The 26,189-nt window shown below is 41.7% G+C and overlaps 1 protein-coding gene across 4 annotated transcripts in view; it reads right to left on the bottom strand.

The window, feature by feature from the left end:
• Positions 1-26,189, bottom strand: part of picalma (phosphatidylinositol binding clathrin assembly protein a) — a 175,234-nt gene that overhangs the window by 147,450 nt on the left and 1,595 nt on the right. Inside the window, exons 2-3 of one of the 4 annotated variants that reach the window (XM_069890923.1) lie at positions 22,711-22,834; positions 20,315-20,497 (exon numbers count right to left, since the gene is read on the bottom strand). The gene's annotated coding sequence lies outside the window, so the exon portion shown is untranslated. Of the gene's footprint in view, positions 1-20,314; positions 20,498-21,756; positions 21,942-22,710; positions 22,835-26,189 lie in introns of those variants that run through there. The other 3 variants (XM_069890925.1, XM_069890927.1, XM_069890928.1) reach the window with 3 other exon arrangements.

The raw sequence follows: 26,189 nt of genomic DNA, 5'->3' as shown, positions 1-26,189 counted from the left end.
CAATGAGGACCCCTACCTCCCCACAAGCAGCGTCTTACAGCACCAGATCCACCAGCTTCATCCCACGAGCAGTGAGACTGCTGAATGACTGATGAACTGTTCAGATAAACTCTCTCTGACTCTTCTATTTATTTAATAATAATATTTATTTATTTTAATATTTGTGTGAATATACACGGTGCATATGTTTCATTTGTCCGTATGTGTGTTATGCCTGCAGGTATGTTTGCAGTGTTTTGCACCGAGGAACGGAGAATGCTGTTCTTTTGGGTTATACTTATACCAGGGGTGTCAAACTCAAATTCACAGAGGGCCAAATTTAAAACTTGGACTAAGTCGTGGGCCAAACTAAATATTTAGGTTGAAAATTTTCAACAACATCTGCATGTTTTCTCTTCTTTCAACATATGTAATGTTAAACTTTTTAATAATAGTTTTGGTTAAATTCTTTCCAGAAGAAGCATTAACAAATGAGGAATAAAATATAAAATAAAGTTTGCTGTAAAACCAGACTTCTTTTCATCTCCTCCACCTTCTGGAGCTTTTGCTTCTCGTTCAGATCCTTATACCTGTCCTGGTATTTCGTTTCATAGTGTCGTCGTATGTTATATTCTTTAACTACAGACATGCTGGCTCCACACACAAGACAAACAGGTTTGTCTTTTAAAATGATGAACATATAGTCTGCCTCCCACCTGTCTTGAAAGGTCCTGTTTTCTGTCTTTCATTTGGCCATTTTTCGTGAGGGGTTTATTACGTGTGAGTTGGGCGACAGGTCGCAGATGCTAATGAAAGTAAAGAGAGGAGGTGGAGGCGATTAGCGGGCTGACGCCAATGCATTTGCACAGCATTCTGGGATTTGTAGTATTAGCTGTGCATGCGCTATACTGGCGCGGCGGCCAGCGGGCCAGCTCTAATACATATTTGATATGATCTTGCGGGCCAAATATAATTATATCACGGGCCAAATTTGGCCCGCGGGCCTGAGTTTGACATGTGTGACTTATACAATCAGATGATAAATAAACTTGAACTCACACACATCAGTGGATGCATACTCAGGTTGCAGGTGCAGTAATAGCAAAACGCTAATCATTAACTGCTACACTGACTGTGCAAGTGAGTGGCCTATAATGACAGAATGTCTATGACAGCTGGTGAGAGTCCAGCCGAAGATTTGATATTTACAAACATTCAAAATCAGTCAGGGTCTGTGAAAAAAAAATCCTTATTTTAAAATTCTACACTCAGCAGCCAATTTCTCCATTCATTTCAAAGCCTGTAATTTACCTGCACCAGTTTAACCTGCCACGGGTTTTCCCAGACAGATTTTTCAAACTGAGAATGGGAAATCTGTGGAAATTCATGCTGCTTGTTAACTCCATGACAAGTCCTGTGCCTGCATTCTTCTAAGAGGAGGGTCACATCTTACACTTTCCTCAAGAATATCCAGGAACAAGCATGTAAGTTCACAGATCACGCAGCTTCTCCATGAAAGATGGCCTTCAATATGGAAATGTAACGAGAACTTTATTCATGCTTACTGACTTCCTGTGCATATAATTAGATTAAAATGCCTTTATTTTTATTATACTTCTCATTCACATTACAACATCTTTAAGAGATGTTTATTAAAGATTGTCAATACCATTATGGCAAACATAACATAACATAACAATTACAGCACGGAAACAGGCCATTAGGCCCTTCTAGTCCGCACCGAACCAAACACCCCTTTCTAGTCCCACCTCCCTGCACAATGCCCATAACCCTCCATCTTCTTCTCATCCATATACCTGTCCAACCTTTTCTTAAATAATACAATTGACTCTGCAGCCACTATTTCTCCCGGAAGATCATTCCACACGGCTACCACTCTCTGAGTAAAGAAGTTCCCCCTCATGTTACCTCTAAACCTCTGCCCCTTAATTCTTAACTCATGTCCTCTTGTTTTAATCTTTCCTCCTCTTATCAGAAATAGTCTATCCACATCCACTCTGTCTATCCCTTTCATAATCTTAAATACTTCTATCAAATCCCCTCTCAACATTCTACGCTCCAAAGAATAAAGACCTAATCTGTCCAATCTCTCCCTATACTCTAGATGCTTAAACCCAGGTAACATTCTGGTAAACCTTCTCTGCACTCTCTCCACTCTGTTTATATCCTTCCTATAATTAGGCGACCAGAACTGCACACAGAACTCCAAATTAGGCCGCACCAACGTCTTATACAATCTCAACATCACCTCCCAACTCCTATATTCCATGCAATGATTGATAAAGGCCAGCACACTAAAAGCCTTCTTCACCACCCTATTCACGTGTTTCTACCTTCAGGGAACGATGTACCGTCACTCCTAAATCTTTCTGCTCTTCTGTATTCCTCAATGCTCTCCCATTTACCACGTATGTCCTATTCTGATTCTTCTTACCAAAATGAAGCACCTCACACTTATCAGCTTTAAATTCCATCTGCCATTTTTCAGCCCACTTTTCTAAGCAGCCCAAATCCCTCTGCAATCCTTGAAAACCTTCTTCATTATCCACTATTCCACCTATCTTAGTATCGTCTGCATATTTACTAATCCAATTCACCACCCCATCATCCAGATCATTAATGTATATAACGAACAACAATGGGCCCAATACAGATCCTTGAGGCACACCACTGGTCACCGGCCTCCAACCTGACAGACAATTATCCACTACCACTCTCTGGCCTCTCCCTTTCAGCCAATGTTCAATCCATTTGACTATCTTAAAATTACCCAAAATTAAAGCAACAAAACATTGGTGTCTGTGTGTATATAAATATTTTAACTTATGCATCCACTATCATAGAAAATGTACATATAGGTTTTAATGCTTTAGCTTTAATTATTTAACAAATGCGATAAAAAATATAATTAACAAATTAAAAGATTTTTCTAATATTGAATCTAGTAGCTAAAAGTGCATTAGCAAAACTTTGTACTAATTTCTTTGTGATGCTAATTAATACAAAACTGGTGAAATGAGACAAAACACACATTTTAATTTATGAACACTTGGATACTAACTTTCAATATCAATTTTTTTTATAATTCATTTTATGATATCAAGAGAAACCTTTTAACATTATTAATCTTGAAGTAATTTCTAATTAATTTAATATCATTGTAATAGAACACTGACATTTTGAAAGCTGTGCCTACTACAGATTATTTTCCACTCTACACATCCCTGCTGTCTCAGTCAGATCACACTTGCCCAAAGTAAACTCCTTCCCAATAAACCAAATTTCCTGCTCTGAAAATTCATGCAATGTTAACTCAGTGAGAATTTAGTTGAGAATAAAATTTCTGAGGTGTTATTGTTGTATCCAGGCAGGAGGTGCAATGACAAAAAAAAAATCAAGGTTGTGTAGTCGTTTAGAGATTAACTAAATGCCAACCAGTTGCCAGAGTTGAGCAGGATCAACTGCCTTACTCCGACCTCCATGAGCTGGTTCATCTACAATACGCCATTCAGCCTGCTACAGGACCCCCCCCCCCTCCTGAACCGGCGTTAGGAAGTGATAATCCCATTGCCTACTTTTGTGGCCGACCTCTTTGTGGCAGGCATGCAACCTTCATTGGCTGCTGTAAGTCCACGTGTGCTAGCTTGAGGTGATCAACTGTGACTGTCTCTTGCCAGCCTCCCATACCCACCACACACATTATGCTGTCATGCTAAATTACTCTAAATGGGCCCTCATACTGGCACAGAAGATATATGAAGTGTTTGCCACGTGCCTTGAGGTAGGAATCAGTGCCATCCTCCAACTTTTTCACGCAGCCGTTAGAAGTGCCGTGGGTGCCTCCGTCTGTCCTCTTGCTGCTGGCATGAATTCTTCTAGCCGTACACTAGCTCAGCAGAAGACGAGGCCAGGTCCTCTTTTGATGCCATACAAATGCCCAGCATCACCCAAGGCAACTAGCCTATCTAATCATGGCCTTTGAGGCGCACCATAAGGGCCGACTTCAAATGGCGGTGAAATCTCTCCAAGAAGCCATTCAATTGCGAATGGTATGCTGAGGTGTGATGTAATTGGCTACCAAGTAGCCAGTATAGTGCTGTCCCCACTGTTGATGTAAATTACATCCTTCTTTCTGAGGTTATGTCCACAGGTAACCTGAAACGAGCCACCCAATTCACGATAAATGCTCTGGTGCATGAGGTGGTGGAGGTGTCTGAGAGTTGGACAGCTTCCAGTCACTTGGTGAACCTGTCAACCACTGTCAGAAGGTACATGGCAGCTCATGATGGTGGCAGTGGTCCCACAATGTCTATATGTACGTGGTCAAAAACCTGTGTACCAGAGGAAATGATTGAAATGGTGCTTTCAAGTGCTGCTGCGTTTTCGAGGTCTTGCATTGTATACAACTCTGGCCCACTGTACAACCTGTTTCTATAAGCCACGTCATATGAATTTTCCTGCCACCAGCTGCATGGTGGCTCGATATGTGCCAGGCCACATATCGCATCAAATACTTGGCGCTCCAAGCAATGGGTATAGTTGGTCAGGTTGCCCTGTGGACACATCACACAGAATAAGGTCCGAATCTCAAGTCTTTAAACTTAAGGCCAGATACTGCAGATCAGTAGGCTGCTATGTCATCCTCCTCCTGCTGTGCTGTGGCAAGAGCTGCATAGTTTATGCCCAGAGACCATGCATAAACTCCATTGATTGATGTTTGGGATAGTGCATCCATTACATGATTCATTTTCCCAGCAATATTTCATATGGATGTGGTATATTCTGAAATGAAGAATTGCCTTGCTGATGAAGGGTCCAAAACCTTAGCAAAGGCAAACGTCAGGAGTTTGTGGGCTGTGAACACCTCAAAATCTCTTCCTTCGAGAAAGTACCTGAAATGTTGGATGGCTAGGTAAACGGCCAGAAGCTCCTTATCAAATGCACTGTAATTATGCTCAGTAGGCCTCAAATGTTTGCTGAAAAAAGCCTACGGCTTCCAAATACCCTCAATTAGTTATTCTAGCACTCCTCTTACAGCTATGGTGGATGCGTCAACTGTGAGAGCTGTAGGCACATTGGGTTGAGGATGCAACAATATGGTCGAGTTGGCCAGCGCTTCCTTGCCTATGTTGAAAGCAGCTGTCATTTCCTCATCCCAGTTCAGGTCTTTGGGTTACCCAGAAAGAAGCCGGAAAAGGGATTGCATTATTTGGGCCACCAATGACAAGGATCAAAGGTAAATATTTACCATGCCCATGAATTCTTGAAGTCCTTTGATCATTTGGTCTGGTGAACTTTCTTATGGCCTCGATCTTGGCAGGCTGTGACGATCAATCCAATGGCTGAGGAAATCAATGGAAGACAGGCCAAACTGGCATTTGGCTGGATTGACGGCCAGGCCATAGTCACCTAGCCGTTGGCATCGATGACGTAAGTGATGGCCATGCTCTTGTTGAGAGCGACTGGTGATCAGTATGTCGTCCAGGTAAATTAATTCAAAATCAAGGTCACGACCCACAGACTCCATTAGTCACTAGAAAGTCTGTGCAGCATTTCTCAATCAGAAAGGCATTTGCAGAAATTCAAACAGACTGAAAGGCATGATGATTGCCGTTGGGGTGGACCAAAATTTGATGATATCCCCTCACTAGGTCAATTTTTGAGAATATCCTGGTCCTGTCCAGGTTTGCAGTGAAATCCTGGATGTGCAGCACACGATACCGGTCACCTGTTGTGACATAATTTAACCAGTGATAAACACCACATGGTCTCCATTCTTTGGTAATTTTTGGGACCATGTGCAAGGGAGGTGCCCACAACTGTCTGAATGATGCACTATGCCCATCTCCTCCATTTTACAAAATTCCTCTTTTGCAATCTGGAGGTAGTCTGCACGCCCTGGCATGCAGCGGCATTCCCCTGATGGCAATATGATGCTGGACCCCCATGCTTGGGCATTAAGGTGGAGAATTGCAGGTGACTATGGTTGGAAATGCTGCCAGGATCTTGGCATGCTCATTCAAGGAAAATGTAACCGAACTCCAAATGGGGTGCTGGGAGAGTGGCCTGATTAAAGGCAAGTGATTTGAATGTTTTGGAGTTCACCAACTGCTTTCCTTTTAGGTCCACCAATGGCGAGTTAGCACACAGAAATTCTATGCCTAACAGAGTTTGCAAAACATCGGGTGATGTGAATGTCCAAATGAATTGACAAAGGTTAAAATCAAGGGTAATAGTTTGCACCCCATACGTTCTGATATTGCTTTTGTTAGCAGCTGTAAGGGATGGTCCAAACTCTCTATTATGGGTGTCCCAACCCATGGGAAGCAAAACACTGACCTCCGGTCCTGTGTCTACCAAGAACCTCCAACCTGAATGTTGGTCCCATAGGTAGAGGAGGTTATCTCAATGGTCAGCCAACGCAGACACTAGTGACAACCGGTTGAGCGTTTCCATGGTATGAGCAAGGGGATGGTAACTGCAGGCTGTAGAATGCCAAGTTTGATGGTAATAATACCAGCAGTCTTTATTTGGACTGTTATCCACAGTTGTTGTGACTACCTTGCGTCCTAGAGCATTGACCCAACGAGCACTCTGGTGTGGTGTAGCAATTAAATCCACGGTGGCTCTGCCATGTTGTTTGCATGCCAGAGGATATCAGCATAAGCCACCAGTTCCTTGGGGGGGGGGGGGGGCGGGTGGGCGGTGGGTGGGTCATTAAAATCTTCCTCCACCAGGAGTAGGCGAATTTCGCCCGACATCTTCTTGAGGAACAGCTGCTCAAAAAGCAGACAGGGCCTTTCGCCATCCATTAGTGTAATCATTTCATTTATAAGAGCAGATGGTGTTCAGTCACCCAGGCCATCCATTCTTAACAGCCTTGTTGTTGCCCGTTTATGGTGGGACAGTCCGAATGTAGAAATTAGTAATGTTTTAATGGCATCGTACCTGTTATTCTCCGGGGGTTGACTGAGGAAATCGACAATCCTTCCTTCGGTATCCTGGTTCAATAAGCCAACCACGTAATAGTATTTGGTGTTGTCCAAAGTTATTCTGTGAATGAGGAACTTTGCTTCTGCCTGCTGAAACCAGACCACAGGCTGCGAGGTCCAAAAGGTAGGCAGTTTGAGCGCTACCACATTTTGGATGTTTTCTTCACTCATGCTGAGTCCAAATCGCAGATTGGACCCTTTGGGGTCACCACTGTAGTCACTTAGAGATGAACTAAATACCAATCAGTCACCAGAGTTGAGTAGGATCAACTGCCTTACTCGACTTTGGTGTGTGCTTTTAAAGCACCCGTGTTCCTGATGGCCTTTGCACTGTTCAGCTCGGAAGTGACGTCCTCCAAGATGATTGACAGCAATTTTTTTTTTTTTAATTTAATTTTTTATTTTTCACACCATAAATCACATTAGCCATGATACACACTTTTTCCTTTTCACACATATACAGTGACATTTTCTCCCCCCCACCTCCCTCCTCCCAACCCACCACCCCCACCCCCCCCCTCCCATCCATTTAAGGTATACAATCTAGGATACATTAAACCAGTCAGACAATGTTGTCACTCAACAAAAATACACCAGAAATTCTACTGAGTCCATTCTTTTCTTTCCTTCTCCTTCCATCAACTTAGGTAATGATTGTCCCCGGTAGGTTTTCGCTATTGTATTTAATGTAAGGCTCCCATATTTGTTCGAATATTTCAATATTATTTCTTAAACTATATGTTATTTTTTGTAATGGAATACATTTATTCATTTCTATATACCATTGTTGTATTTTCAAATTATCTTCCAATTTCCAGGTTGACATAATACATTTTTTTGCTACGGCTAGAGCTATCTTAACAAATCTTTTTTGTGCATCCTCCAAATCAATTCCAAATTCTTTGTTTTTTATGTTACTTAGGAGAAAGATCTCTGGATTCTTTGGTATATTGTTTTCTGTTATTTTATTTAATATCTGATTGAGATCTTCCTAAAATTTTTCTACTTTCTCACATGTCCAGATTGCATGAATTGTTGTTCCCATTTCTTTTTTACATCGAAAACATCTATCAGATACTGTTGGGTCCCATTTATTTAACTTTTGAGGTGTAATGTATAGTCTGTGTATCCAGTTATATTGTATCATACGTAGCCTCGTATTTATTGTATTTCTCATCGTTCCAGAACATAATTTCTCCCATGTTTCCTTTTTTATCTTTATATTTAAATCTTGTTCCCATTTCTGTTTAGTTTTACCATTTGTTTCCTCATTCTCCTTTTCTTGCAGTTTAATATACATATTTGTTATAAATCTTTTGATTATCATTGTATCTGTAATCACATATTCAAGGTTACTTGCCTCTGGCAAACTCAAACTGCTTCCTAATTTATCCTTCAAGTAGGATCTCAATTGGTAATATGCCAGCGCTGTATCTTGAGTTATATTGTACTGATCTTTCATTTGTTCAAAGGATAAGAATCTATTTCCTGAAAAACAATTTTCTATTCTTTTAATCCCTTTTTTTTCCCATTCTCTAAAGGAAAGGTTATCTATTGTAAAAGGGAGGATTGACAGCAAACTTGATGCTGCCAGGCTTCTTGTTGCTGCCAGCTCTGACCTCCGTGAGACGGTTCGTTTATGCTGCGCCGTTCGGCCTGCTACAGTTAGCTTATTTTGTGCCACCTAAAATAGTTTTTTAACCATCTGCACATGACCTTGAAAACTGATTAAAAAAAAGGTACTCAAAAATAAATAGTGAGACTGTGTGGCAGTGTTGAGGGCTTGTTCTAATGTTGCATGAGTGATAAGTTATGGATTTAAATTGGAGTAATCTTTAAAACATAGTTTGTAATATGAAGATGCTTTGTCCATCTCAATACGAACTGCAATTAGATATAATTATTTTGAAATAATCTTATTCACCATATTGTGTTAAACAACCTGTTAAAGGTATAAATGGCACAAAATATTTAAAGTTCTTTGTTCTTTCCTCCTGCCAGCCTGACACAAATTTGTGCAACTATTTCTTTCACTTCAAACATTAGGTCAGCTGTACTCTGAAAGGGTAATTAAAAGTAATATACAAGTGATTAAACCCATGATCCTAAAATCAAAAATCAATCAATAAAAAAATCCAGGCAATCCTTTTTTTTTACATTTTTTTTCATAGATATAAAGTGCATCATCATAAAAAAGATTAAAGTAAGAGAGACTTTTTTTTCCCAAAGCCCTGGGAAATATATTAAAATTAAAGGTCAAATCATTCTAGCCCTATGTTTCCATTAGGAATACAAAATGTTACATCTTACAACTTATTTCAGATCTGCAGCATATTCTACTGACAATACAAGAGAAGGAAGATAGTTAGTCCATTTCACCTCAATCATCCAAAAAGACGATCCTTGAATGCTGGCCATCTTCTAATTAATGTCTGAGCATCTGAGTTCCCAAGCTAATAGTATGGGATTGATATTCAATTTTATCATTGTTGGGACAGTTCATGATCCCAAGTCCAGTACTTCATAGAGTGCAAGTTGTCATCTGTGTCACTTTCCAGTATGAGGAAGCCATTGCACACCAACTACCACAGTGGTTTTACAGAGTGAGATCTTAATCTAAATGAGTTCTCCTCTCCCAAAAAAATTCCACCAACTCCACCAGCCGGACACCCTCTTCTTGGTTCCTCACACAGTTAATCTATATCCCTGAATCTCTTCATTTTGAGAAGTACCCAGCTCTCTGACCTCCATCCACACTCCCACAGAACCCTCCTTTTGGCCCTTACAACTCCCTTCCTCTCTGGACATTTCTAGCCCATACACCCTTCCATATTCCAAACCCGAGTTCCAAATTTTGATTATGGTAGATGTTCCAATGCCTAGCATTAAGGCCTAAATAACATTAGGTTGCTTTGTTGGGCAAACCACATTGATTGAATACCTATTACAAGACTTTCAAAACAATGTATCTCTATCATGTGATAGGAAGAGACCATCACGTTGATTACAAAATAACCAGATGACATTCAAGAACGTTCTCAACACCTCCTTTTAAATGTAGAACATTCCTTGCAACTGCTGGAAATCGCTCAAAGTGGAGTTGGAACATTTGGGATGGCAGTGAGAATTTTAAGTCCTTACTGGAAGCATATACAGAAGGCCTGTACAAATGACAGAAACTAATTAAACTTAAATGCATCTGCACATTGGTCAGTCAGCAGGGTGAACAGTTTGCTGGCTAGATAATGCCACCAGTGGCACACAGCTTCCACTATGGCCTGGGCCTCTTTCTCAATGGCTGAGTGCCAGAGTTCATAGGTCTGGAGGGAACATGAGAATAATGCCACCGGCATGCCCGCCTGGTTCAGTGTGGCAGCCATGGTGGTCGGATGGATTACTCTCCACCTGGAATAGGATGGATTCGTCTATGGCGCACATTGCCGTCTTGACGATGTGGCCTTTGATGCGAGTGAAGGCTGCTTAGGCTTCCGTCAAGTGGGAAAGGTAGTAGTTTTTACCAGAGGGCGGGATTGGTCTGCATAATTAGGGTCCCACTGAGCATAGTATGAAAAGAGCCCCAGGCACCTTTTCAGGGGAGTGGGAGATCCAGCAGGAGGGGGTAGGGTGGTACCGCCTTTATTAGAAATCTTGAAGAGGGAGGAGTTACAGCATCGGGGCAGGCCAACCAGTACAATGCATGTATTACTGTGTTCCACCACAAACAATATGAATGTTTCAGGTCAATGCCCTAACATCAGACCTACTTTTTAAAAATGGACTCTGATCCAAAGAGAATGTTGGCAAAGACAATAATTTAGATATAACTTAGCCAACAATGTATCTCCTTAAGAGAGATATTAACCAACAATAACAGATTTGATAAAGGGAACAGATCTAATACAATGTAATTTTTTTTCAAATACTGTTACTGTTTGACTACAGTGTATTTCCAGTGTTTTCTGTCTTCTTGTCAAGAATGATTGAGTACACATTTTAAATAAGTTAAAAGTTTTGAATAAAACAAACAGGGGGGAATCACATGAATGTGTTACACAATGTCACAGTTTAATTAAGTCAATATTTTAAAGGATCAACATTTGTCTTCATCATGAATTGCACCTCTGGGCAATGGCTTCTGGCATGCTTTACTCAAATGGAGAAATAAAAATAGAAATGCTGGTCAGGAAAAATCTATCCAGAATAATCAGTGGAATATTGGCAGAGTGGAATGTCTCTGGTGGTGATGGCAATGGTAGAGGGTGGGAATGGAGGGGATGGTTAAAGATTAAAGCAATAGAGCTATGACAAGAAGCCAGTTCTAAAGTTTTACCAACTGCTACAGCTACCTTAACTACACCTCTTCACGCCCTGTCTCCTGTAAGGATTCCATTCCATTCTCTAAATTCCTCCATCTTATCGCATCTACTCTCAGGATGAGGCCTTCCAAGACAGATCATCAGAGATGTCCTCCTTTTTCAAGCAACATGCTTCCCCTCTACCAGCATCAATGGCCCTCACCCACAGATCATCCATTACCTGCACTTCTACCCTGGCCCCTTCTACCCCCAAATGCAATAAGGATAGAATGCCCCTTGACTTCACCTCCCACCCCAGCAGTCTCTGTATCCAACCTATCATCCTCTGCTATTTCTGGAAACTATTATGTGACCCCTCACCACCTGACACATCTTATTTTCTCCTATTCACACAGCCTTCTGCAGGGTCTGCTCCCTTCATGACTCACTTTTTCCTTCCCACCAAACTCCCCCTTGAAACCTACAGGAGGTGCTCCACTTGTGCTTCACCACCATTTTGTGCCCCAAAAAGTCTTTCCAAGTGAAGCAATGCTTCATTTGTGAATCTCAAGGATCATCTACTGCATCCAGTGCTGCTGTTGTGGTCTCTTCTATATCGGAGAGACTGGACGCAGAATAGGAGATCCACTTCATGGAGACATTACTCTGTCTGCAGCAATAGCATGGATGTCTCATTGGTCACCCATTTCAATTCCCCCCTCCATTCCCTTGCCCAAAGTCTGCAGACATTGTGATTGAAGTAAAAACACAATGCTGAAGAAACTCAGCAGGTCAAAGAGTGATGAAGGGCTCAAGCTCGAAATGTTGGTTATCTATCTTTATCTTTGCAATATAAAGTACACTCTTTAACCTTCTGAGTTTCTCAAGCATTGTGTTTTTACCTCATGAACTGGCAGACTGAGACCACTCACTAATTGAAGGAACACCTCATATTCTGTCTGGGCACCATCCAACCTGATGGTATTCTCCAGTTTCTGTAAACCTCCTCCCCCCCTCCACCACCCCCACTGACCTTGCCATTTACCCCCATGTCTCCTTTCCTCCAGCTCTGTCTCTCCCTTTCTTCCCTTTTCCCTTTTATGTTTTATACACAGCTGCTCACTGCATTCCAGGAAATGATTGCCACTTTCCCAGAACTCATGCTGTGTAAAAAGGTCAGAATGGGAATGAGGGTGCCATTCCCAGTCTGATATTTTACCTCCTGGAGCCCAAGTAAATTTCCTGGAATGCCTTCAGTCTGAAGTTAACTACAGGCATTTCCTGAACAACGGGCTAATGAACAGCACATATTGATGACATGCGTTGCAAGTCCCACCTCTTTAATTACTGTCTAAGCTTGCATAAGGAAACGGAGATTTCAAGTTTTGGTCATTTGTGTGTGACTGACCAATGCTGAATAGTCAGACATTTTTCAGACCAGTAAAATCACGCAAAATCTATCTAAAAAACCTAAATGTCTCCTTTCACAAATCCAAAAACTACCCCTCTCCCCAATCAATTTTCACCTTTCCTCTTTCCTGTCCTTTTATCATATCAAACCTTTTGTCTGTTGGTCTGTACTCCTCCCCTTCCCATTCTCCCTTTTCTCCAGCCTTTTTAATATAATCCCCTGCCTGCTTTTTACTCATACCTTGACAAAGGGCTCAGGCCCGAAATGTTGGTAATACATTATATCTTTCCCTCCTGTGGATGCTGCAAGACCTGCTGAGTTCCTCCAGCATTTCTGTGTTTTTACTGCAGTCCCAGTGTCTGCAGACTTTCATGTCGTACTCTAAGGTTCTAACACATCAGTTTTTGGGTTCAACTCAGGTGCCCTGGGCAGCTTACATTTTTAAAGAGGCAGCTTACCAATTTAACTGCATCAATTGGCACAATGGATTGATATTCTAACCACTGGGATATTCAAAACTTCCTGTTGAAAATCATAGTGGTAATTCACAGAGCTGATTCAAAGTTAGTAAAATACTGCAATAAATTTGCTGCATTTCTCCCTTACCTATGGAGGGAGGGGGCAGATGTTCATTTACAATATCTGTAAGTAAATTAATTTCCACATTTTGTCTGGAGTGGGGTTTCAGAAGAGAAAAATGCTGTTGATGTGTACTGGGTTTCAGATGAAGGGCAAGCTGACAATTTACCACAGCATCAGAAATAAGGAGAGCCCTGAGAGAGGACGGCAGGCATATTAGCAAAAAGCAAACAGCACAGTTCAGAGATTTTGAAGTTGTACAATGCACTACCACTGCAGTTGGATGGACTGACAGGTGCTCAGCTTCTCAGAAAATTTAATTATTTCAAGAGGTCAAAGAAGGAAATTGCAGCTCTTAATGCTGTGATTGGGAGCCATTCATTACCAGTAACCTGGAAAGTAAGCAGCTCTCAGAACCATTGCTCATTCCAGATCCACTGCAGCAAATCAGGATCAGGCAAATCAGGATCTTCCAGTCAGCTACACAAAAATGCAAACTGAAGGTGAGTGAATGCTTTTTGCCAGGCTCAGGATATAACTTTGTCTATGATAACTCCAGTCAGATAGTTCTGTCATTTGATTCGTGTTTCTGATCGACACAGTCAACAAGGTACATATGAAATGTCACACAATTTCAGATTAGCTAACCCAAGAACAGATTAGAGAGCACAAGAATTAACATCTTCCAGCAGCAAGGGAATCATATTTCACTGCAATCCGTAAACTCATGGCCCTGTCTATCCCTTTAGTACCAAACCGGGGACTGACTGTTGTTCAATATAGAGCACAGAAAGTCATACTTGAACATTACAATTATGGTGTTTGTAAAAATTAGCTTCCAAGATCACAAAATAGCAATATAAGATTATGTGCTTGCCTTTTGGCAGAAGCTACATTTAAGAGACAGTGCAAAGTAATCTCAGAACCAACAGATTAGATCTAAGGTCTGACAGTCTATTACATTTAATCGTAAATGAAAAATTGTAGTTAACAGGAGCAGGATGTCCCCGTACATTGACAATCTCAATGATGCTGCTGGGTCTAAACACAAATGGCACAGCACAGTTGGTGTAGCGGTTAGCTCAACGCCTTTACAGTGCCAGCAATCGGGGCCAAACTAGGTTTTGAATCCTGCACTGTCTGTAAGGAGTTTGTATGTTCTCCCCGTGTCTATGTGGGTTTTCTCCAGGGGCTGCGGTTTCTTTCCACCATTCAAAACATTCCGGGGGTCTAAGTTAATTGGGTGTAAACTGGGAGGCACGGGCTCGTGGCTGAAATAGCCTTTTACCATGTAGTATGTCTAATTTAAAAAAATATATATAATTTTTTTAAATTTAAAAATGTCAGTGTCAGTAACCATCTCAGCAAAATGCTGAGTGGTAATCTTGCTCAGACAATTTGATTCATTCTACATTGTGTCAAGGGCACTAGACACAACCAGATTTACAGGACCACTTTCTGCATGCAATACTGAAAATCTACACTCTAAAGCCAGAAACCCCCTATGTTAAAGTTTATAATGATAGCAGCAATATGAACAACATGGAAAAATGTCCAGGAATGCCCTCGACACAAAATACAGGACAAATCCAATCCAGTTAATTACAATGGCAGCATGATTGGGGTAACGGCACGATTCTATTATAGCAACAGTGACAAGGGTTCAAATCTGGCATTGTCTGTAAGGAGCTTGTACGTTGTCCCCGTATCTGTGTGGGTTTTGCCACATATGGGGTTGCAGGTTAATTTGGGTGTAATTGGATGGCAACAGGTTTAAATGTCCAGAATTGGTATTTCCTGTGCTGTAAATAATTTTTTTTTTAATGGGATCTAATTTCTTTTTATCATTAGTAAAGTATGAAAAATGTAATCAATAGCATTATGAAGTTGAATTTACTCACCAATAAATTGTTCACCAATTCTATTTTAGGCTTTACAAGAACTTTAGAACTTAAATTAGAAATGGTTGAAATGTGAACTAAAGAGCTGAACTCCAGGGGTGGTGAGAGTGGCTGCACTTGACATCAAGAGTCTTTGACAAAATCTGGTATCAGGGAGCCTGTGAAATGGGAATCAACATGTATCAAGTGGAATTAATTCCAGTGGCTGGAATCAAACATCACACAAAGCTTGAGGTTGTTAGCTGTCAAGCATCCCTGCTTATGAGCATTATTGTATTCCTCGAGGAAACATTTTTGACCCATCCATTTTCACTGCTTGATCAATTAATTTCTTTCCAAGATAAGGATGGATGTAGGGATTTTTGTTAATGATTGGATGAAATTTAATTCCATCCATGTTATGTCAAAAATTGAAACAGTCATGTCTGCCATGTAGCAAGATCTCAACCATATTTAGGAATGGATTGATAATATCAACACCATATTGTACATGTGCAAGGCTACGACCAATTCCTTTGAGATGAATAGTTTGAAGAAATTTTGGTGGGGCCAGTAATTAAAAATCTAACAGGAGATTGTCATTCCAGACAATTTATGCAGTATAGATGCAATCTTCAAATATCTGGGTTAGGTTTCATCCTGTGCAAAAGGTCATGGGCAATTACAGGCCATCAAAATTTGTTTACATGTCAATAAATATCAACCAATATCATCTGTGTAAATGAGTGTCATATGCAAGAGGGATCTGGAATATATTTCACAAACTGTATGATTCATGAACGAGGGACCTAATCATGTTCAATGATCAGGTTTTTGATTAAATTCTCTTACCAGTAGGGACAAATATGGCAATATTCAGAAAGGCCTTTTCCTTTATGTATTCCATCTAAATTCTTGATTATTTTAAATAGGTTTTGTGACTTATTTCCAACTATGAATATTATTATTTATTTGTTAGTTTGTTATTATTTATTTTTTACTTATTCTCTTTCTTGTTGTGGTGCTACCACTATGTGTATAAATGTATATCTGTATTGTATGGGTTGGCCAGCCCCCTGAACCTGTGACTCCTTCCTCCCACATATCTCCATAAAGGCTGTTACAATCAAACTCTTCCCTCAGTACCTGCCTTGGAACCAGGCCAGCAACATGTAAGCTGTGCTGACAATTTAAGGTGATTAAAACTTATTAATCACGATTTTCTGTCTGATTGTGGTTGATTGGTAGTACACCTATATGTTATCAGCTTTTTTTCTCTTATGTGTTGCTATGCATTTTGTGTTTTATGAACCTGGGAAACTGCAGCTAGTAAGACTTTTATTGCAATTGTAATTGCACTTATGTACATGATAATAAATTATATTAATTCATTCACATAGCTAATAAATTTTCTCTGGGTCCTCTCTCCTCTAAAGATAACAATGTGGGTTTCTCCAGTCTATCCATGTAATGGATACCGTTACCCATGGAATTATTCCAGTAAATACCTCAAGGTTGCCACACAAGTTAATAGGATGGTTAAGAAGGCTTCCAGTGAGCTGGCCTTCATTGGTCAGGGGATTGAGTTCAAGACCAATGAGATAATGTTGTAGCTCTATAAAACTCTGGTTAGACAACACTTGGAGTATTGCTTAATTACAGGGGGGATGTAGATGCTTTAGAGCAGGGGTGGCCAAACATTTTTGATTGTGGGCCATATACAAAACAAAATAAGGAATCACAGGCCAAACAATATTAAGCCCGGCAGTTATCATCCAGTTAAACTGCAAAGAAAATGGCGCTTTATACCAGAAAATCCTTGTGCCATCAAAAATTCATTTTCTATCAAAATGGCACCACTGAACAGTTTCTGTTGACATTATAGTAGTTTATTGATATGGTCACATATTACTGTAGGCATTTCTGTATCTGTTGCTCTTAAATTTAATTTAAATTAATACAATAAAATTCTTTAAACTCTCATTCAAAAATCAGTGCAAAATAAAAAGCTGGGTACAAAAGAAGAACAGGAGAAGAGATAAAGAAAGGGAAAAGCCTCCACAGCTCTCAGTGAATACAGTTCATGGCCCATGTGTCCACCTTGCTCAATCAACTGAAGTAAACATTTTTTTTTAACTGAGGTAGACGTTTTCATTGATGAGTAACATTGCAAAGCTTGGTCCAGTAGTTCAAAATGGCAGTGACATCTGGTGTTGAAACTGAGAAGTGAAAAGTATATATTGTTCAAGACTATGTTCTAATCGACCATATTCCATTTTATTTTAAAAATTCAACCTGGGCCACAGTTAGTCTGCGGGGCTGTAGTTTGTCACCCTTGCTTTAGAGAAAGTGCAGAGGAGATTTACCAGGATGTTGCCTCGTTTGGAGAACATGTCTTATATAACCATATAATCATTTACGGCAAATTCAATGCAGGTGGAATCTTTACTTAACTAGTTCCTTTGGCTGTCCTCTTGTAAACATTTCCAAATAACAAAAACATTCTTCAGGATCTTGGCACTTGTTTTCAATATTGTGTCTAAAAAAATCTCATGAACGATTGGTACTGAAGTGGTAATCATCATAAGTTTTAATCTCCTTCTTGGGCATGAAGCAAAGTTCACAGATTTTTCTTCTTGGAGTGACAAAGGATGAGAGGTGACTTTATAGAGAAATATAAGATTATGAGGGGCATAGATAGGGTGGACAGCCAGCTCCTTTTTTGTGGGTAACAATAGCAGATATCAGAGGACATCTGTTTAAGGTGAGTGGAGGAAAGTTTAAAGGAGATGCCATGGATAGAGTAGTAGGTGCCCAGAATACATTGTCAGGGTCATGGTAGAGGTTGATGTAATATGGACATTAAAAAGATTCTTAGATTGGCACATGGACATAAGAAAAATAAAGGGTTATGGGTGTGAGGTAGGGAAGGATTAGATTGTTATATATAGATTTACATAGGTGGGCACAACATCATGCGCTGAAAGGCCTGTATTGTACTATAATGTTCTATCTATCTAAATTTATTTTGTATCCTCTCCCCAAAGCCTCCACCCCGCCCCATCCAGCATCGTGTCTCAGTGCTCCTACCAATCAGACATGCCTCTGCTCTTCACGCACCTTGAAGACTGTGAATAATGATAAGCATGAGGAAAATTGAAGTGAGGAAGAAGACATTGTGAACACAAGTGAAAAAAATGCCCATAGATGATAAGATTAAAATGTGTGATCAGTTAATTGGTGGCATGGAACAATGTGCATTTATCAGTGAGCATGAGATTATGGCAGTTTATTAAATTAAAGGGAGACTGCTTAGTAAGAAACCTGTTAATGAAACAGATGACACTGGAAGAAGTCTTTAAAAAGACTCCAACCTGAAGTCGATGGTCACCATAACAACAATGAAAACAATGTTTAGCTTAGTTTGAGCCAGATTATGTTTGAAGTTTTACTGTATGTTTTACTTAAAATAGAAAGTGTGCTAGTGATTTTATAGTCTATCTTTATCTCACCATTTATCACCCCAACAGTCCAGTGCTGCCATAACCCGCCCCCCCCCCCCCCCAACCCGGTCCAGCACCACCGCAATCCCCTGTCCAGTGTCGCCAAAAATCCCTGTCCAGCACCGCTGCTGCAACCCCCCCAAATCCGGAGTACCTTCTGGTTGGGAGTGTGTCTTTGTTTTGTGCAAATCTGAAATCACTGTAATTACTTAACATACCGCCATTACTATTATTCTATTATCCAAAATATCTTGTCATCCGAAAAGTGTTTGGTCCCAAGGATTTCTGATTAAAGATTCTGTACCTGTACTGGAAACATACTGAAATCACTGAAATCTTTAAATAATCCAAAGGAATTCAGAGTTCATATACCACATTCCAACTGCTGATGGATTGTGTAATATTAGTATGAAATACTGTGAATGCTGAAATCTTAAAATTTTGGAAACACTCAGTGGTTCAGGGGTATAATCTGTGGATTATAAAATCTAATTAAAAGAGGCAGTGTGAATCCTCCAGATCAGAAAGGACAGGCATTGGTTGGGGTGTAAATCTGTCAGTTCCCGACCTGTAGCTCAAATACACACACGGGTTTAGACGCCGCACAAGAATCGACAAGAACATGAAGCTCAACCCATTCAGCTGGAGAAAATCAGAACGATTAATGTTTCAGTCCACTGTCTCTCATCAATATTAGAGTTGAGCATTTCCACATGTGTTCCAGGTCTTCTGAGCATATAGAGGTTATTGAAAAGCACACTACTCACTTTTACATTTAACAGAGACAAATGTGCGCAGAAGAGAAGTGCCAGGAGGGGAATGAACAAGATGGAGCTGCAGAGAATAATAGAAAACAGGCAGATCTACCGTCCATGTCACAGGCTTAGAAAGGTTCTCTGTACTTGATCTTAATGAAGGAAAGTTCCTGGTTGAGTGGTCACATCAGACATCAACAGTGATTTTCAAAATTTCTCCAAAAGAAACCCACTCTCCGCTCAACCTGCTGTAGCCTGACACACTTTCCTAAACCTTACCGAGGCCAGATGATAGCTATCAGAAACAATTTTTTTAAGGCACACAACAAAGTAACAGATCCTTCGAGCCCACAAGTCCGTGCTTCCAAAATACAGCAATTAATCTACAATCCTTGTACATTTTTTGAAGAGTGGGCGGAAACTGGAGCCCCCGGAGGAAACCATTGCAGACACAGACAAAACATACAAATTCCTTACAGACAGCACTGGATTCAAATCCATGTCAATGATGCTGTAACATCATTGCGCTCACCACTATGCTAGCTGTTCTTCCCTTTACTTACCACTGTTACGTAGCAGACAGCAGCAATAGAAATGAGCCCAGATAGTGTTATATTTCAAATACTTTAAAATTATTAATTAACAATATAACACTTTATCTAATTTATCTACACACGTGTGTGGAATGCCTTTGCCACTAAAGCTCAGGCCTAATTCTGGAAAGGCAGTTCAAAGTTCAGCCTCAGAAAATCCAATGTTCATATGCAGTTTTTAAATCAATGCAAAGAAGTCCTCACACAGGCTTTAGATGGATGGCGACAAGCAGGCTTTTGATGGAGGCAAAGAAGTTCACAAAGTAAGTGGGAGAAACCGGGATGACAAACTGTTTATTAACTCACAAAATCCACGTTGAGGTCTTTTTTCCTTCAGCCACGATGGGGTTCAACAATTCCCTTCAGAATTGACTTTTCCTTTGCCACGATGGGATTCAACAGGTCTCCTTTAGTCATAATGGGATTCAACAAGTCCCCTTTCAAAGTGACCTTCCCTTTTTTTGGTCACAGAATGGTATTCTCATTTGCCTATAACATGGAGAAATCAAACAAATTGTCTACAATTTGTCTACACAAGGCCACATTCATCACAGTATCCCTTCAAAGGATGCTTCTCCAAGTTTTGTCTCCGTTAAATGGCCACTACTCATTCCCTATAACATGGGGAAATCAGACCGATTTTCTATAACCGCACACGAGGCCACTTCAGTACTGTATTACTTTCAAGAGCTCTGCTCTCCAGCACTGCTTCTTTAAAATGACCCCTGAGCAAACTGTGTATTGTGTCTTGAATCTGTTATCACATGGTATCTGCACCTAGATTTTCCAGGGCCCCTTCCTTTTTTCAGATGTATCCAATTCAGGAGCACGCTGTCCTTAGCCTCTCTGTCAGCTCACAAACTCCAAAGCCTGCAGGGTTTTGTTAAATTTGTTCTCTTAAAGTGACAGTCCCACTCAAATGAAAATGAAAGCATGTAATATCCCTTAAAGAGTGGAGCAATTGGTGTAGCAGGATGGCAAGGTTAGACTCGTGGTTAGTGCAAAGCTGTTACAGTGCCAGCGACCGCAGTTCGTATCCTGTGTTGTATGTAAGGTGTTTGTACATTCTCCCTATGTCTGTATGGGTTTCAAGGCTTACTTTCCCTCTGAACAGCTGGCTTCTATAAGGATTATTGCATGTAGGGAGCTGCCGAGAGATGGAAGCCAGCCGCCTTTGGAAACATTTTTGCTCTCAGTGCAAGTCAGTGAACGAGGAAGAGGGTGGGGGAGGGTAGTCAAAGTGGCAGGTTGTTGATTGGATTGTTGTGGGGGGGGGGGGGGGGGGAGATAAGTGGGCCCACAAAGGGAATCAGTTCTGGGCAAGCAGCATGATTGTGAAAGCTGGCCTCCTGCCCTGTGTCCCCCACTCCCTAAACAAGCTTCTGACAGTAACTCACCAGCTTCAGAGTGACAGGGGCTGCCATTCTTCTCCCCTCTATCAGTCTGGATGCCAGGCAGAACAGAGTGCTGCACTTCAGTGTGAGGCAGGGAGGAGGCGGCAAGCGGCTGGGCACAATCCCTCCACTCTACACCAGCCACCCTCGCCCTCTCTCCTTAATGATGACGTGCCATCAGTGCCGAGCCCTTATTTACTTTCTATTCACAAAAATCAGGGACCCCTGCAAATGCCAAATGTGTGTGCCTATGAGTATATGTTACAGAGGAGGTGGGGGAAATTACATCAAATAGACAAGTAACACAAAGTCTTACTGCAGCAGCAGTATGAAATACCAGAACAGGCTACTCACTGCAATATCAGTTGGAGCCGATTGCCCGATGATGCCATGTTCTGTGCAATCATCCCACAGAGGGGAAGCAGCAACTCACTTGCCGGCGAGCGGTTCTGCCTGGCAGCGAGGCGAGGGCTGTGACCGACATGCACCCCGACATGCACTTGAAATTTGCCGACCGACTCAAGCGAGAGGGGGATTTTGAAGTCAATCACTGTGCTGAAAAGCCAAATTTCCTGTGCACATGCGCACAGATAATGACACACATGGCAACGACTTTACCAAAACAACTGCAACTAATCATAGGCCATGGCAGTAGTTTTCAGCCATGCTTTATCAGGTTTTGAATTTCAAAAAAGAAATGGGTGAGTGTCCAGCGTTTGTGTCACATTGCTGAGCAGAGAAAGTTTCATTCTTTTTTCCCTGTTGGACTAACAACTAGTTTTTGAGAAGAGTTTGAAGTTCACGGTTCGAGCCGTGTTGGATTGATATGTTGCGGTGCTGTTGAATCACCAAACATGACCCACCCCAGACACACTGATTTCAATTTGTTCAAACGGTTGGTGTGTGGCAGTTTTTGGGTCTTTCTTTTAAAATGGGGGTGGGGCCACCAATATCAGTGGCAACCATCGGACGCCTCTTTACCTAGATATGCCACTGGTCCCAGTAGACCCATTGTTTTCCTGTGATCCTGCCCCATTGAACTGGTATCATCATAGCTCAATTTAATTTGACCCCTTTTTGTTCAGTCCCTTCCACCTTACATCTGCCATATCTTACATGCCTTCCATCACTTCAACAACTTTCATTTCCCTGGGAACAACCGCCTCATTTCACCATGGATGTCCAATCTTTATACACCTCCATCCCCCATACAAAAGATCTGAAAGCCCCCTGTTTCTTTCACAACAACAGACCTAACTAGTGCCATTCCACAACCACTCTCCTCTGCCTGGCAAAATGTGTACTCACCCTCAATAACTTCTCTTTTACCTCAAGTGAAGACATACCAAAATGCTGGAGGAACTCAGCTGGTCTTTCAGAGTCCATAGGAGACAAACAAATATTGTTGATGTTTCAGGCCTGAGCCCTTCTTCTGGAAATAAGCAAAGAATAAGCAGAATAAGCTAAAAACAGGAATTCTCAGAATAGAGAAAGCGCTGGCTGGGTGAGGAATCCAGACCAGCAAAAGGTATTAATTGGATGTGATAAGGGGAGAGGTGAGAATTGATTATGTCTGTGTGAAAGGAGACAGGAAAAAGGGAGAGAGACAGATCTTGGGGAGTGGGGGGCACATTTAATGAAAGCCAGAAAAGTCGATGTTAATGCCATCTCATTGGAGAGTACCCAATCAGAAGATGAGGTGTTGTTCTTCCAATCTGCCGGTGTTCTCAGTCTGTCAGTGCATGAGACGATGGACAGACTTGTCATCAAGGGGATGGGATTGGAAATTGAAATAGGTGGCCACTGGAAGATACATGCTTTTGTGACAGACAGAGCCGAGGTGCTCAACAAAGTTTGTTCTCAGTTTGTCCGATATAGAGACCACAACAGGAGCACCAGATGCAGCAGTCGACCCCTGCCGATTCGCAAGTGAAATGTTGCTTCACTTGGAAGAACTGTTTGGGGCCTCAAATGGTGGTGAGGGAGGAGGTGTGGGTGCAAGTGGAGCATCTCCTGTAGCCACAGGGATAGGTCCCAAGGGGACGATTGGTGGGGAGGGATGAATGGATAAGGGAGTCACGGAGGGAGTGGTTCCTGCGGAAGGCGGAGAGGGAAATGTGTATCTTGTGGTGGAGTTGCTTGGCAGTTGGCGGAAAGATGTGTTGGATGTGGAGGTTGGTACAGTGGTCGGTGAATAGGTGGCAGGGTCCTTGTTGCGCGTAGGGGTGGAGGGGGCCATGGCAGATGTGTGGGTATTGGATGATATGCAAGTGAAGGCTAAGTTGATGGTAGTAGAGGGAAAGCTAAGAAGGAGGTATTCTCTGATGATCTGGCATGTGAAAGAATCAGAGGAATTGAGAGAATGGAATGGAATCCTTACAGAGGAAAGAATGTGAAGAGCTGTGGGAGTAGGTGGATTTGTAGAAGATGTCTATCAAGAATTTGTCTCCCAAGATGGAAACAGAGAGATCAAGGAAAGGGAAAGTGTTGCTAGAGATGCACCGTTAATTTGAAATCTGGCTAGAAGTTGGCAGCAAAGTGGATGAAGTTGATTAGCTTATCATGGGTGCATGAGACAGCATCAAAGTAGTCATCAATGTAGTGGAGGCAAAGTTGAGGGGTCTTACCTGTGTAGGCTTGTCGCATGGATTGCTCCACGTAGCTAATAAAAAGGCAGGCATAGCTGGAGCCCATGTGGGTACCCATGGCTCCACCTTTGACCTGATAAAGTCACTGTACTTTGGCTCGTCCTATTTTCTTTAAGTCAAAGGTATAGCCATGGATACTTGCATGGGTCTAAGCTATACCTATGTTTTTATTGACTACGTGGAGCAATCCATGTGACAAGCCTAAATGGGCAAGGCACCTCAACTCTTCCTCTGTTCCACTGGATGACTGCACTGGTGCTGTCTCCTGAATACATGATCAGCATGCCAACTTTATCCACTTTGCTGCTAACTTTCACCTTGACTTCAAATTCACTTGGTTCATCTCTAGCAATGCTCCCTCTTTTGTTGACCTCTCTGACTCCATCTTGGGAGATATACTATCTACAGACATCTTCTATCAACCTGCCAACTTCCAGTTACCTCGACTACAACTCTTCCCACCCTGTCTCCTGTAAGGATTCTACACCTTTTTCTCAATTCCTATGCCTCTGTCACATCTGCCATCAGGATGAGGCCATCCATTCTAGAACATCTGAGATGCTCTCCTTTTTCAAAAGTCATGGCTTCCCCTCCACTGTCATTAACTCAACTCTCACCAGCATTTCCATGCATTGGCCCTGGCCCCTTCCACCCTATAACACTACCAGGATTCCCTTTGTCCTCAGCTACAACCACACCAGTTTCCACATTCAACATATTATTCTCCACAATTTTTACCACCTACAATATGATCCCCCTACTAGTCACATCATCACCTCCTGTCCCCTCCCTCTCCACTTTCTCTAGGTTTCACTCCCTCCAGGACTCCCTCATCTACTTTTCCCTTGCCACAAATCACCCACAAAGTACCTACCACTTTGACCACAAGAAATGCTACACTTGCATTCACACCTCCTCTATCACCACCATTCGGGGACCCAAATAGTCCTTCCAAGTGAAGCAACACTTCATGTGAATATGTAGGGGGTCATCTGGTGCATCTGGAACTCTACATCAGCAAGAAATGGATGCAGATTGGGAGATCATTTTGTTGAACACCTTCGGTCTGTTTGCTCCAACAGCAAGGACCTCCCAGTGGCCAGCCATATCGATTCCACAAACCATTGCCACACTGATAGGTCTGTCCATGATCTCATGTGCTCCCAAACTGAAGCCAGACACAAAATGGAGGAAAAACACCTTATATTCAGTCTTGGCACTGTCCAAGCTGATGGCATTAACATAGACTTCTCCAATTTCTGTTAATCCTCACCCTTTACCCATCATTTGTCTCTTTTCCTCCAGCTCCACAAACCCTTCCCTTCCTTCTCCTTTCAGAAAGCTTCGCCTTCTCCAATTTCTGTTAATCCTCACCCTTTACCCATCATTTGTCTCTTTTCCTCCAGCTCCACAAACCCTTCCCTTCCTTCTCCTTTCAGAAAGCTTCGCCTTCTCCAATTTCTGTTAATCCTCACCCTTTACCCATCATTTGTCTCTTTTCCTCCAGCTCCACAAACCCTTCCCTTCCTTCTCCTTTCAGAAAGCTTCGCTCTTGCCCATCAACTCAGCTTTGTTCTCCAACATTCCCACCTGTATCCACTTATGACCTCTTGCCAATTAGCCTGTACTCTTCTTCCTGCTGTTCCTTCCTCCCTCCTCTCTGCCTCCCCCTCCCACCACCTTTTTTTATTCAGGCGCCTCCCTATTTTTGATGAAGGGACCAAAATGTGGTTACCTTTTACTTCCTATGGATGTTGCGTGACCTGCTAAGTTTCTCCAGTATGTTTATGTGTTGCCCTCAACCCCAGCATCTATGGACATGTTTTTAACTCCAGTCCTTTATGGAGGCAATTTTCCATTCAACTTCGTTTCTGAAATACAGTTCCATTGAAAGGAACCAGAAATTTTGCCGGAATATGATGTCATATTTAACTATTTAAGTCAGACCTGAGGCCTGGCATAACTGGGGTAAGAGGAGAGCTAAGAATCTTATGGAAATGCAGTGCCTTCATTGAGGCAACCTTTGGTCTTCAGAGGACTGCTAATGTAGCTTAATGTAGGATCAGTTTTATTAAAATATCTTGCTCTTCTTGCTTAAATGCCCATCAAAACAATATAATTATGTTTATGCATAAAATA

The sequence above is a fragment of the Narcine bancroftii genome, chromosome 7 (assembly GCF_036971445.1).
Source record: "Narcine bancroftii isolate sNarBan1 chromosome 7, sNarBan1.hap1, whole genome shotgun sequence".
Classification (NCBI taxonomy): Eukaryota; Metazoa; Chordata; class Chondrichthyes; order Torpediniformes; family Narcinidae; genus Narcine; species Narcine bancroftii.
Note: the sequence above shows the minus strand (reverse complement) of the source record. Positions and strands in the feature narration are given on the sequence as shown.